Source organism: Elephas maximus, chromosome 8, assembly GCF_024166365.1.
Source record: "Elephas maximus indicus isolate mEleMax1 chromosome 8, mEleMax1 primary haplotype, whole genome shotgun sequence".
Taxonomy (NCBI): Eukaryota; Metazoa; Chordata; class Mammalia; order Proboscidea; family Elephantidae; genus Elephas; species Elephas maximus.
The window spans coordinates 14,947,679-14,960,353 of NC_064826.1; the positions used below are offsets into that span (position 1 = coordinate 14,947,679).

The following is a 12,675-nucleotide window of genomic DNA, read 5'->3' on the forward strand; positions in this document are numbered from 1 at the left end:
TCAATATTACTGTTGGCCTGCTCCATCCTACTCTGACAAAGGGGTTCCAGCCAAAGATATTAAACCAGTCAACTGCTCCTTTTCCCTGTCAGCGAAAGAGCCAACATCCTGAAATCACAGCTCGTTTGTACCACATTGGCGTGAATATTCAGATTCCATTTGTCTCCAGCTTTTTAAAGGCTGGTGTTAGAGTGAATGATAGGCATTTTGTTTTGAATTAACAAAAGGGAGGTGGGGAGAAGTAATAAGTTTGGCCTAACATATCTGCTTTGGGGAATGTAGATCTGCCTTGTCCTCTAGTAAAAATATATTTTAAAAGATCTAGATTTAATTTGGGCTTAAGCAGGAGCTGGGATAAGAGAATAGTAGGAAAGAAAATGTCTCGGATTTTTTTTTCCCCCCAGATTGAGAGTTTGTTTTACTTAAATCTTACTGGAGTACTGTCACATGGAGTAGTGAAAAATGTTCACAACTTAATTTTGTTGGACATCTCCAAGCAGAGTCTGGAAGGAGCTGAGTTCGGGTCCTTTAACTGTACAAATCCCATCACAGTTAGAATTACAGGTAAGACTTTTGACGATTGTGGTTCAAAGCTAAGTAGCATGATCATTCTTTTCTCTTTATTGCATACACACTGTCTTAGTCATCCAGTGCTTCTATAACAGAAATACTACAAGTGGATGGCTTTAACAAACAGAAATTTATTTCTTCACAGTAAAATAGGCTAAAAGTCCATGTTCAGGGTATCAGCTTCAGGGGAAGGCTTTCTCTCTCTGTAGGCCTTCTCATCAACCTTCCCCTAGACTAGGAGCTTCTGGGAGCAGGGACCCCGGGTCCAGAGGATGTGCTCTGCTCCCGGCATTGCTTTCTTGGTGGTATAAGGTCTTCCCTCTGTCCTAGCTCCCCTTTCCTATTATCTCTTGAGAGAAAAAAGGTGGTAAAGGCCACACCCCAGGGAAACTCCTTTACATTGGATCAGGAATGTGACCTGGGTAAGGGTGTTACAATCCCACCCTAATTCTCTTTAATATAAAGCTAGAATCACAAAATGGAGGACAACCACACAATCCTGGGAATCATGGCCTAAACAAGTTGATACACACATTCTGGGGGGGACATAATTCAATCCGTGATACACACTAATGTCTCTTGGAGCATAAGACTGGAAAGCTGGAAATGAGAACTCTTGGCATGACTGTCTCCTTTTCTCCCTGCTGTGGCATCCATCTTGGCTTGTATACCTGTCACATCTCTTCCTGTCAGAAGCCACGTTAGGCAGGAAGTTACGCAAGCCTGTTGCCGCTGTGTTGATTCTGACTCATAGCGACCCTATAGGACAGAGTAGAACTGCTCCATAGAGTTTCCAAGAAGCACCTGTTGGATTTGAACTGCTGACCTTTTGGTTAGCAGCCATAGCTCTTAACCAATATGCAACCAGGGTTTCCACGCTCTTTCAGTCAGGTGTAGTTGCCTGGACAGGGAAACTCCATCATCTGGCCACAGTTTCTGCCCAGGGTGAGGCTGGAATGTCTTCTTATCTTCCTTACCATGAAGGTTTCCTGAATGTTGGGAAGATCACGGAGGGTCTGCGCCCCAGTGCCCCCTTAATCCCTAACCAAATTTGGGCTATTCCCAGGTTCACTGTGTATTTCCCTTCTCAAGCCCCATGATGAGGCGAGGCCCGAGAGCTGTCTCCTTGAAGTGAGGTTCCTGGGAGAGAGAGTAGATTCAAGACCTTCTGAGTTGAATCTAAGTTGAAGAAAGACCCCTTCAGATCTGACTTTGGGCACTTGACACTGAACTCAACAGGAGACTGAGCACTTTGTCCAGTGTGTCCAGGGAGGCTTGTTCTACATAACTCAAGGAAGGAGGAAGAAAAAAAATAGCCTTCTCTTTCCACTCCATCTGGAGCTGCAACTGACTCCAAAAATATTGGCCCACAGTGGTTATAAAACTGCCCATTTATGTGGTTCTAAAGCAAAGGCAAAGCCTGCTGGGTGCTTGCGACTCAAAGCACTTCTTTTACATGTCAGAGGAAAATTATCTTTCTCTCCAAGCCCTTGAGGAGTAAAACTGACAGAAATTAATGAAACACAGTTGGAAAGGCACCTACACTGGCTAGCGGCCACCATTCATTTGGAACACCCCAACGAGGCCATTCATGGATTCACAGCTCTTTTCTCTTGCCTTCTGAATTTCTCCCCTCTCATTTTATGTAAACAGCAATTTTCATAAAAACCACAGATTCAGGTGTCCTCGGCGTTTTGGGTATCTGTGAGAAAACTGGCCTCTCCCTCCTGACTACTCACTGAACACAAACAGGAATGTGTGGAAGTGTGTCCTTGAAAAGAGCTGGAATCTCAAAAGCTCATTAAAAAACTGTGGGGCGGGGGAGGGGAGCATGCAGAGAAGAAGGAGGAAGCTTCTAGACCTCTGAGAGCCTCTTCTGCTAACAGACAAGTCAAAGAAAGATCCAGGTTTTCTGCTAAAGAAAGAACTGGGAAAAAAGGGACAGGGAGAAAAGGAAAAAAAAAAAAAGGCAAAGAGAGGGCTTAGAGGAAAAGATATATTTAGGTATGCTTAGAAAATAAAAGAGAAATGAATGAAAGCCCCTTACATCATTTTGTGTGTGTGTGTGTGTGTGTGTGTGCTTTAGGTGAAAGTTTACAGAATTAATTTCCCATTCAACAATTAATACACGTATTGGTTTGTGACATTGGTTGCCAACCCTGTGACATGTCAACACTCTCCTCTTCTCCACCTTGGGCTCCCCATTTCCATTTGTCGAGCTTTCCTGTCCCCTCCTACCTTCTTGTCCTTGCCCTCGGGCTGGTGTGCCCATTTAGTCTCATATACATGGTTGCGCTCCTGGTGGAGGCTGGGGTAGTTGTGGTCCGTTAGTCCTTTGGACTAATCTTTCCCTTGTGCTTTTGTTTTTCTTCAATCTCCTTTGCTCCAGACAGGGCCCCTACACAATTTTTAAATTTTTTACTAATTTATTTACTTCTGCATCGCACAGTTGCTGGTGACTCCCATGTGTTTCTGAGTAGAACTGTGCTCCATAGGGTTTTCAATGACTGGTTTTTTGGAAGTGGCTTGCCAGGCCTTTCTTCCAAGGCACCTCTGGGTGGACTTGAACCTCCATCCTTTTGGTTAGCACCTGAGCACTTTAACTGTTTGCACCACTCAGGGACCCCTGCTTTATACTAAGCAGAGCAAATTAGGGAGATTCAGTCCTGGCGTAAACATGGTCCCATCTGAATGATCTTGGATGGTGGGGTCCAGAGAGAAGAGGCTCTGTCGGGGCGCTGCCAATCTGTGCCTAGCTCATCCATCCTCCCCTTCTAGGCTGACAGTGGAACCCTAAAATTTTGCCAAGCCTACTCAAGAGAGCAGATAGCATGGGAAGACCATCAGGAAACAGTGGTTCAAGTAGGGGGGTTAGGGCAGAAGAGGTATATTTTTTTCCTCCCGCAATCGGTCCCTTTACTGATGATCTGTCTAGATGATGCTCCATGGCACCTGAGTCTCAGCTGCCCAATTCTGAAAGAGCCCTGACTTCCCTTCGGTCATTTGGGAGGCCAATCCTGACCTCCCCCTGTCTAGTCACATCAGCTCTTGTTGGCTGATGAAGACAATGGCCCAGAAGGAAAGTACTGTTGTATGAGACCCCTGGGCAGGCAGCTGGGGGTCAAATACATGCCCACAGGCAGAGATGGGTAAGGCAAGCCCGCAGGAAGGGCTTGGGCAGAGCCCTCAACAGAGAGGACAGGAAAAGAAACAAAATAGGTCTGAAGAAATAAGGGGCAAGAGCAACAGATAGACACACACATTAGTTAATACGCAAGCTCTCACAAACCCTCATTAGAAGTGGTGTGCAGATTTCTTCCTTTGTGGGAGGGCCCTTCTCTTGTGATTCACTGGGAGAACTCTCTATATATACATTCTGAGGGTGCTATCAAACCACTGCTGTCTCTCTCTAGACAATCTTTCTGGGTGGCTTCATCGACTGTCATGGTTTTAATTACTACCTGCAGGCTATGACTCTGAAAATCTCTCTCCCCACCTCTCTATCTCTCTCTTGGTCCACAAACTTACATTGCCCTTGTTTTCTAGATAAAGGCCCTTGGATGTCCCCCATCAGCCCTGAAGCTCAGTAAATTCCAACCAGGAACTCATTAAGTTCCATCACCCTTCCCTCTCTGCTCCCAAAATGGTGTTCACATGGAACAGTGGCCTTATCTGGGACATTTTTATGCTATTCACTGTCTCCTACTTCCTACCTCAGTCATGTACCAGCGATCATGAAGATGGCACAGGACTGGGCAACATTTCGTTCTGCTAAACATAAAATCGCTACGACTTGGGGCCAACTCCATAACAACCAACAACAACAGCAACAAAAACAACCTCTTTGGGGAAAGAAGTAAGTCTCCTGTCATCAGCTAATTACATCTTGCTCTCAGTCCCTCTCCCCAACACTGACTTATTTCCACTTGTGAAGGCAGGGGAAGGCAAGTGAGGAAAAAACAACACTAATAATCATTGTTTGGCGACAGCATTAAAGCAAACGAACCGTAGGCTCAGAGACTGTATCTAATGATCCATCTATTCATTCATTCATTCAGTCAGTCATTCAACAAATATTATTAAGTGTCTACAGTATGCAAGCAGTCCCTGAGTGGTGCAAGCTGTTTACGTGCTAACCAGCGGGTTGGAGGTTTGCATTCACCTGGAGGTACCTTGGAACAAAGGCCATGTAATCTATTTCCAAAAAGTCAGTCACTGAAAATCCAATGGAGCACCGTTCAACTCTGACACATGCGGGGTTGCCATGAGTCGGTGCTGAGTCAGGAGCAACCGGGTTTTTTTACCGTATGCAAAATCTCCCCAAGTCCTGTGAGAAATGGTAAAGGCACACGTTCCAATTTTAAAACTGACTTGTGATAAGAGCTGTAGACAAGCGACTGTAACACACCATAGAGAAACCAAATACTAAGAAGAATGGGAAGCTCATGTACAAATAAACTAAAATCAGAAAAAAATGACCATGAAGTGACCAATAGAATCCTGAAACTCTAAGTGACTGAGAACTGTGCAATATCCCAAAAGACTATTCTTCCTACTGGGGCAGACCTTGGCAAAATTGTGAATGAGAGAAGTTTCCTTTGCTTTCTCCAGCCTGCACCTTCTGAAATCCCCACTTCTCTCTGCTGGTGGGATTTCTCACCCCACCCAGGTGAGGGAGATTTGTTGAAAGTGAGGGGTACTATGGCTCCTTGTTATGAATAGAACGGTGACCCCCAAAAAGATATGTGTTGAAGTCCTAATCCCTAGTACCTGTGAAGGTGACCTTGTTTGGAAATAGGGCCTTTGAAGCGTTACCAGTTAACATGCAGAGTAGAATGGGCGCTAATCCTATAAGAGCGCTTGCCTTATAAAAGAAAACAGACACAGAGACACGAGGGGAAGGCGGCCATGTGAAGATGCATCTACACGCCAAGTAAGCCAAGAAAGACTACCAAAACCTGGAAGAGACCAGGAAGGATCTTCTTCTGGAGACTTCAGAGGGAGCACAGCACTGTTGATGCCTTCAGAACTGTGAGACAATATATTTCTGTTGTTTAAAGCAACCTACTTTGTGCTATTTTGTTATGGTAAAACAAGCCTTGGGAAACTAAGATACTTCTGAAATCACTAGTGTTTGTGGAAAGGTGAGCTCATTCACCCCGGAAGGCTGACTCATCCCCCGTTTGTTCTTCTCTGGAAGTAACAACTTCATTGTTGATCAGGGACTGGTTTAGGATATCTCATGTGCAGGAGAAAATGAAACTTAAAGAATCGTCTCCAGGTGAGGAGTCATGAATCCTAGTCCAATATTTAACCTGGGGATTTGAGGTGGACGGTCAAACAATGTTGGAGAAACTTTCACCTTAGCTGGCTTAGAAAAAATGTTATTAATGATACTGATTTTTTTTTTTAAACGATTCTACAAATAGGTGATTTGCACAAAGACTTCAGACAAACTTTGTGTATATGTAATCTTTGTAAATTAGATTGTAATGGTGAGACTTTAGCTTGCTTACTTTGGATACATCATCAGAAAAGACCAATTGCTAGAAAAGGACATCGTGTTTGGTCAAGTAGAGGGTCAGTGAAAGTGAAGGAAACCCTCGATGAGATGGATCGACACGATAGCTACAGCAATGGGCTCAAACATGCCAGTGAACTTGAAGATGGTTTCATACTGTTATATATAAGGTCACCATGAGTCAGAGTCAACTTGACAGCAAATAACAACAGCAATGAAAGGGTGGATCATAGTTTAGAGGAACCTGATAGAAAATCTTTTGGCAATAAAATTTATGTTTCATACATTCTTTTTTTCTTGTTTGTTATTTTAAAATCGGACTATGCTTGTTATTTGGTGTGTTGCAGCGTTCTTACAATTGAGCTAGACACTCTCCACTTCAGCCATAACGGTTGCTAGGCATTCTGAAGATATCTCATGGTCGCTGTAGGCTCTAGGAACGTGCTGCTCTCCCAACCTGGTACTGTGCTGAGGCTTCCTTGGATACCGCCTCTCTGGGCAGGCTTTTGTGGTCTTCTCTTCTCTTCAGGTGGGCTCAGGTGCCCCTCCGATGTACTATCCTAGTGCCCCAGTCCTTCTCCATCAGGGAACTCATCTCACTTGACTGTGCCTGCCTGCTGCCTGGTCTGTGTCCTGCTCTAGATGGTGACCTTTGAGGACAGGGGCTGTGCTTTCCTCATTTCCCATATCTCCCCTTACTAGCATAGTGCCTGGTCTGTGCTTAGATGCACAAATTATATCTGTTGAATGAATGAATGAATCTGAAAATGTTAGTTCTGATTCCCAGAGAGTGGTCTGTCTCGCCCAGTTTCTCAAAATTCACTTACAAAGGTCTTTTGTAGCATCGTGGCTGTTCAATGTGGTTAAATGTGGGAGGGAGAGTAGATGGGATTTTAGCGGTGGGGAGAAAGAAGGCCTTCACTATTTACTTTATGCCATCATGTAGCTAATTCAAAAGAGGTTCAAGTTCTTAAAATAACAAGAATGTATGGCTTTTGTAATTTTAGGATTAGACAAAAGAGGGGGGAAAAAGCACACACACACACACACAAAATCAGATTATGAAACAGGAAACAATCCTTCCTGAACTTGATAAAGTTTTTTGTGGACCGAGACTGATTGATTGGCTAGTAGCTGAGCTATGAGGGGTGTAGCAGAAAGAATAATTTCTCACTGTGCATCCTTACATGCAAGGATTTAGAAAATCAGACCCAGGTTGGCACTGACCATAGCAAAACCTTAAAGAAAATCACGTAAACTCTACTTACAGGTCAGCAGTCAGAGGTCCACTCCGAGCCTCCCGACTGATCACCAACTGCCGTAGAATTTCAGATGCAGATCCTGAAATGTTTTGGTAATACCTGGAATAAAAGGAGGATGAAAACCTAATTAGGAGAAATGGATTTTAGTTCATGTAGGCTATATGTTTTAAAATATTACTTCTTCCTCAAGTATTCTCGTCAGTTAGGACCTTAATGAGGAGCCATGGAGTCGATTCCAACTCATGGTGACTGCCTGCGTGTCGGAGTAGAACTGTACGCCATGGGGTTTTCAACACTGAGTTTTCAAAAGAAGATCACCAGGCCTTTCTTCCGTGGTGCCTCTGGTTGGACTTGAACCTCCAACCTTTTGGTTAGCACCCTAGGATCTTGAGGGAGAAATAAGGCAGTTATACAAAAAGCTACTGTGTATTTAAAGAAAAAGCAATGATTATAGAGTCGGCTCCTGAACTGTTCAAATTAATGGGGTGAAGAAGTGGTGTAATTAATACAAAACAGCGACTACTACAAAGGTTAGTACTCAAAGCCAATAGGCTTCAGAACTCAGTCAAGAACACCCGTTTTTTTAAGCTTCAGGCCCTCAAAGCCTGTCTGGCTAAAGCTTCCTGCTGCTGGTGGTCAGGAAACTGACTGATGGGTGGAAGAGGAGGGTCTGGAGAATTACAAATAATTATAGAAATTTACTAGTGGATAATATAGAGTTACTCTCTTGCACTTGAAACACAGCGATAAATGGTAAACATTAGAAGGACCAAAGGAATAATAACAGTGACAGTAAATCACTGTCACACCATTAGACCTGCCCCAACAGGAGTAGTGAGCAAGAAATGCCAGTGTCCCTTATGAGTATGGGAAATGCAGCTTTGGGCTTTTAATATTTCCTTTCAGTTGGTAAGTAGGCTCTTAAATGGCCCTTATGAATGAACATAACTTGCTTTCCCCAATCTCCACCCTCTGCCATTTTGCATTCTAAGAAAATGGTGGCTCAGAGAAGTGATGGGGCTTGCTTGGGGCTGGTCCCGGATTCCTAGATTCTCAGGCCAGGTTTCACGAGTAAAAACCTGCCTAGCATGTCATCTCTGGTCTGTATCCATCTTAGGAGCACTAGTCGTGGCATCATCTAACCCTGTTTTGTGAACTAAAGGGCAGGGACCCTCGAGGGCCTTTAAATTTGTCTGCAAAGCCAGGCGCCATCTTGAGCAATCACCAGACTGTTTTAACTCCCCTTCCTCAACCTCTACCACCTCTTTCTACTTGTCCCAGATGCACTTATATAAGTGATGATTGTATCATGGACACATTTCAAGTTCCCTGCTCAGCCTTCTGGGGATATGAGCCCTGATCTTTATCACTAGTTGGAGTGATAAAACATAATTACATTTTGGTTACAGAGCCAGAAGGTGATAAGAGCTCCAAATCTCATTCAAATCCCGTTTTCTCCCATGCAGGCCAAATTCAGGAGGTCTTTTTTTTTTTATGTAAGTCTGAGGAGAGGGGGCAAGAAAATTCATAAGACATCTCCTAGCTAGAAAACTCGCCAAACCTGGGCTCATAATTGGCTCCATTGTAGTCCTGGTTCCCTGCTGGGACACAGAAGGGCATTACAAAACACTTGTGGGTGAAAGACTGGAATCCCTGCAAGAGCTTTAGGGAGGCTCTGAACCCCCTGAAAGTGTAGGCCAAATTTTATGTCTATTAGCTGGCATTAACCATTGCCATGGAGTCAATTCCAACTCATAGCGGCCCCTATAGAACAGAGTAGAACTGCCCCACAGGGTTTCCAAGGCTGTGATCTTTATGTAAGCAGGCTGCCACATCTTTCTCCTTCGAAGTGGCTGGTGGGTTCGAACAGCTGACCTTTCGGTTAGCAGCCGAGCTCTTAACCAGTGTGCCATCAAGGCTCCTAACTTGCATTCGTTTTCTTCAGTTTCTCAAAGCAATCCCTGTCCCTCTTTCCTTCCCCTCAAGTTAAGAACCGCTTGCTACATGATCAGCTAAGTATTAGAGGATGGTGTTTAGAGGAAAAATAAGATAAAAAAAAAAAAAAGATAAAGATTGTGTCCTAATATGTAAATTTATGAACACATCTATATTGGGCACCCTCTGTGTGCCAGGCCCATGCTGGGGATACAACAGTGAGCAAATACCATGGTCCTGGGCCCCATGGAGCTTATGGTGTACCTCCACTCTAGAGCAGTGATCCTCAAATAGTTACACATCAGAATCTTGTGCAGCAGCTTTTAAAAAATACCTTAAGGCAATTCTGGGGCAGGGCCCGGGAAACAGTACTTTAAAAAATAAGTTCCTTACATTCTGATGCTGATGGAGATTACAGCACCTCCCATCCCACACAGGAGTCTCTGTGGCGCAAACGGATAATGCGCTTGGCTGCTAACCAAAAGTTTGGGTGTTCGAGTGCACCCGGAAGTGCCTTGAAAGAAAGGCCTGGTGATCTACTTATGAAAAATCAGCCACTGAAAACCCTGTGGAGAACAGTTCCACTCTGGCACACGCAGGGTCACCATGAGTCAGAATCTACTCGACGGCAAGTGATTCACCCCACAGAACCCTCTCATCCTTGACCCCAGGCCTCAGATGAAGGCACAGGAGATTAGAAGAAAGCAAGGTGCCACTGGCCCAGATTGTTCTTGTAAATTAACAAACCTAGAAACATTTACATTTGTAGAGGAAAAAAAAAAAAATTAAAGTACTGTCCTAAAATCCTCCCACAGAGTCAGTGTTTATTTATTTAGTTTTCCTTTCCCAGCTCCCAATTCTCTTGAGGATTTTTATTTTAAAATTTGGGAATGACTAAGGGGAGATTTGAAGTCCCTGGGTGGTACAGTTTAGTGCTTGACTGCTAACTGAAAGGTTGGTGGTTCGAACCCACCCAGAGGCACCGCAGAAGGAAGGTCTGGCAATCTTCTTCTGAAAAAGAGAAGCTTTGCTTTGTAGAGAAAACATGAAGTGAACGGCCAAGTGACTACAAGTGGAGTTTTCCTTAAATATTCTTTTCTTTTTTATGCCTTAAATATTCTTTTCCTTTCTATTTTCAGACTTAGGGTCTCAGGGCCACAAAGTTGATGAAGCTCTCACCCCGTATTTTAACATCTTTCCCTAGCGTCAGAGTTACCTTGCAACTTGAAATGGACACCCAGGGAACCATTACTCACTCTGTTCTGTTAAACCAGTTTTCAGCACAGTGCCCAGCACATGGATTCTGGCTGACCTGCCTCAGAGGCAGTTGCTGGGGTTCTCTGCGGGCAAAGCTGGGTCTAGACAGGACGTGGTATGGAAGGGAATGGCCTGAGGTGCAGGAAGAGGGGAAGGGAGAGTGGGAGCTGGACCGAGTTCAGCAAACAAGGCTGTCTTCCTCCTCTCAGTCCCCTCCCAGCCAGTGGCCAACAGCCAGGTGCTATTCATTGCTCCTTTGAGTCAACTGTCTGTTCAGACATGGGGCTAAACGTGGGTTTCATGTGAAAGTATTCACCATGGAAGAACCGAGGTGTGATGAGAGAAAAAAAGTGTTTCTCCTAAAGCCATCCAAGAGGATGAGAAACATCAACTTGTATCTCTCTAGATGATACAAACGGGAAACGTTGCCAGTATATATTTGCCCAAATGGTGAAAACCCTACTTCAAAACTCTGACCACAAGTGTTTACAGCATGGTGCTACTTTCCCTAAGGGGCTAGGAGAGGGGAGAGTCTCATTAATAATCATTTATTAAAAGAAGGAGTTATTTGGCAAAAATTAAATTGGGGAGCCTTTATAAAAACTAATAGCTTTATATAGCCAACAAGAAGAGTATGGTTATAAATAATTTTAATTTTTACCTTATACGGTTAACTGGAGCGAATAAGAGTGAAAACCAAAAATCAGTTGCCTCAAGTTAACCCTGACTCACGGTGACTCCGTGCGTGTCAGAGTAGAACTGTACTCCAAAGGATTTTCAGCAGCTGATTTTTTGGAACTAGATCACCAGGCCTTCTTCCAAAGCAGCTCTGGGTGGACTTGAACCTTTTGGTTAGCAGCCAAGCACATCAGCCATTTGCACCACCTGGGGACTCCGGAGGGAGTAAGGATAACTACTGTTAATTAGGTGCTTTTTAGTGTTCAGTCCTGTGGACACCTTGCACCCATCTATCTCACTGGATCATTATAACAGCCTTGTGAGATGCATATTCTTATCTCACTCTAAGGACTGACTGATAAGTTCATTGTGTTTAAGTCATTTGCTGAAACTCACACAGTTAGTAAGTAGTGAAGCCAGGGGCTGACCCTCTGCAGTGGTTGTACTCGAAGGACATGTGCCCACATTGGTTGGTTTGCCAGGTGAGTACCCTGAGCCAGGCCCAGACCCACGGTGATGAACAAAGACCCTGCTTTCGTGATGCTCACATTTCCTTGGGGCACAGACAATACACACGTTCCCAGTCCTGAGCAAATGAAACCGTACGATGTGACAGAGGACCACTGGGGGGCCACTTGAGGTTGCATCATGAGGATGGTGTCTCTGAGGAGGAGGCACCTAGGGTGAATACACATTCACAGCAGGGAGTCACCCACGTGGAGACCCGAGCCGAGAGTGTGCCAGGCAGACACCCCGAGACTTCTGGTGTGAAGCAGAGTCTCTTATGAGTTGACTGTGTGCTCTGTGATCAAGAAACTTTACCAAGTTATTTGGTTCCTATGGGATTAGGGCTACTGAATCTATTAGCGGAGCATGGGAGCCTGAAAGATGAGCTGATCCTTTATCATCATAAAACATATACGAAAATGTTGAGTTAGGCAAAAATTAAACCACTTTCTTTACGATACAAAAAAAAAAGACCCTTAAAATGCTGCCTTTGCTGGAAAGCATGAGGGTGGTGGTGGTGGTATTGTTGGTATTGCTGTTGGTGGTGATGGCATTGGTGTTGTTGATGGTGGTGGTGGTGGTGATGGGGATGGTGTTGGCGGTGGTGATGGTGGTGGTGGTGATGGTGGAGGTAGAGGTGGTGGTGATGGTGGTGGTGGTGATAATGGTGATGGTGGTGGTGATGATGATGGTGGTGGTCGTGGCGATGGTGGAGGTAGAGGTGGTGGTGATGGTGGTGGTGGTGATGGTGGTGGTGGTGGTGATAATGGTGGTGATGGCAGTGATGGTGATGTGGTGATGGTGGTGGTGATGGTGGTGGTGGTGGTCGTGGTGATGGTGGAGGTAGAGGTGGTGGTGATGGTGGTGGTGGTGATAATGGTGTTGGTGGTGGTGATGGTGGTGGTGGTGATAATGGTGTTGGTGGTGGTGATGGTGGAGGTAGAG

General features: G+C 44.7%; 1 protein-coding gene across 7 annotated transcripts in view; it reads right to left on the bottom strand.

Moving 5' to 3' along the window:
• CALD1 (caldesmon 1) overlaps positions 1–12,675 on the bottom strand; it is a 261,525-nt gene that overhangs the window by 147,548 nt on the left and 101,302 nt on the right. For all 7 annotated transcript variants that reach the window (XM_049893355.1, XM_049893354.1, XM_049893357.1 and 4 more), the window contains one exon: positions 7,360–7,452. The gene's annotated coding sequence lies outside the window, so the exon portion shown is untranslated. The remainder of the gene's footprint in view (positions 1–7,359; positions 7,453–12,675) is intronic.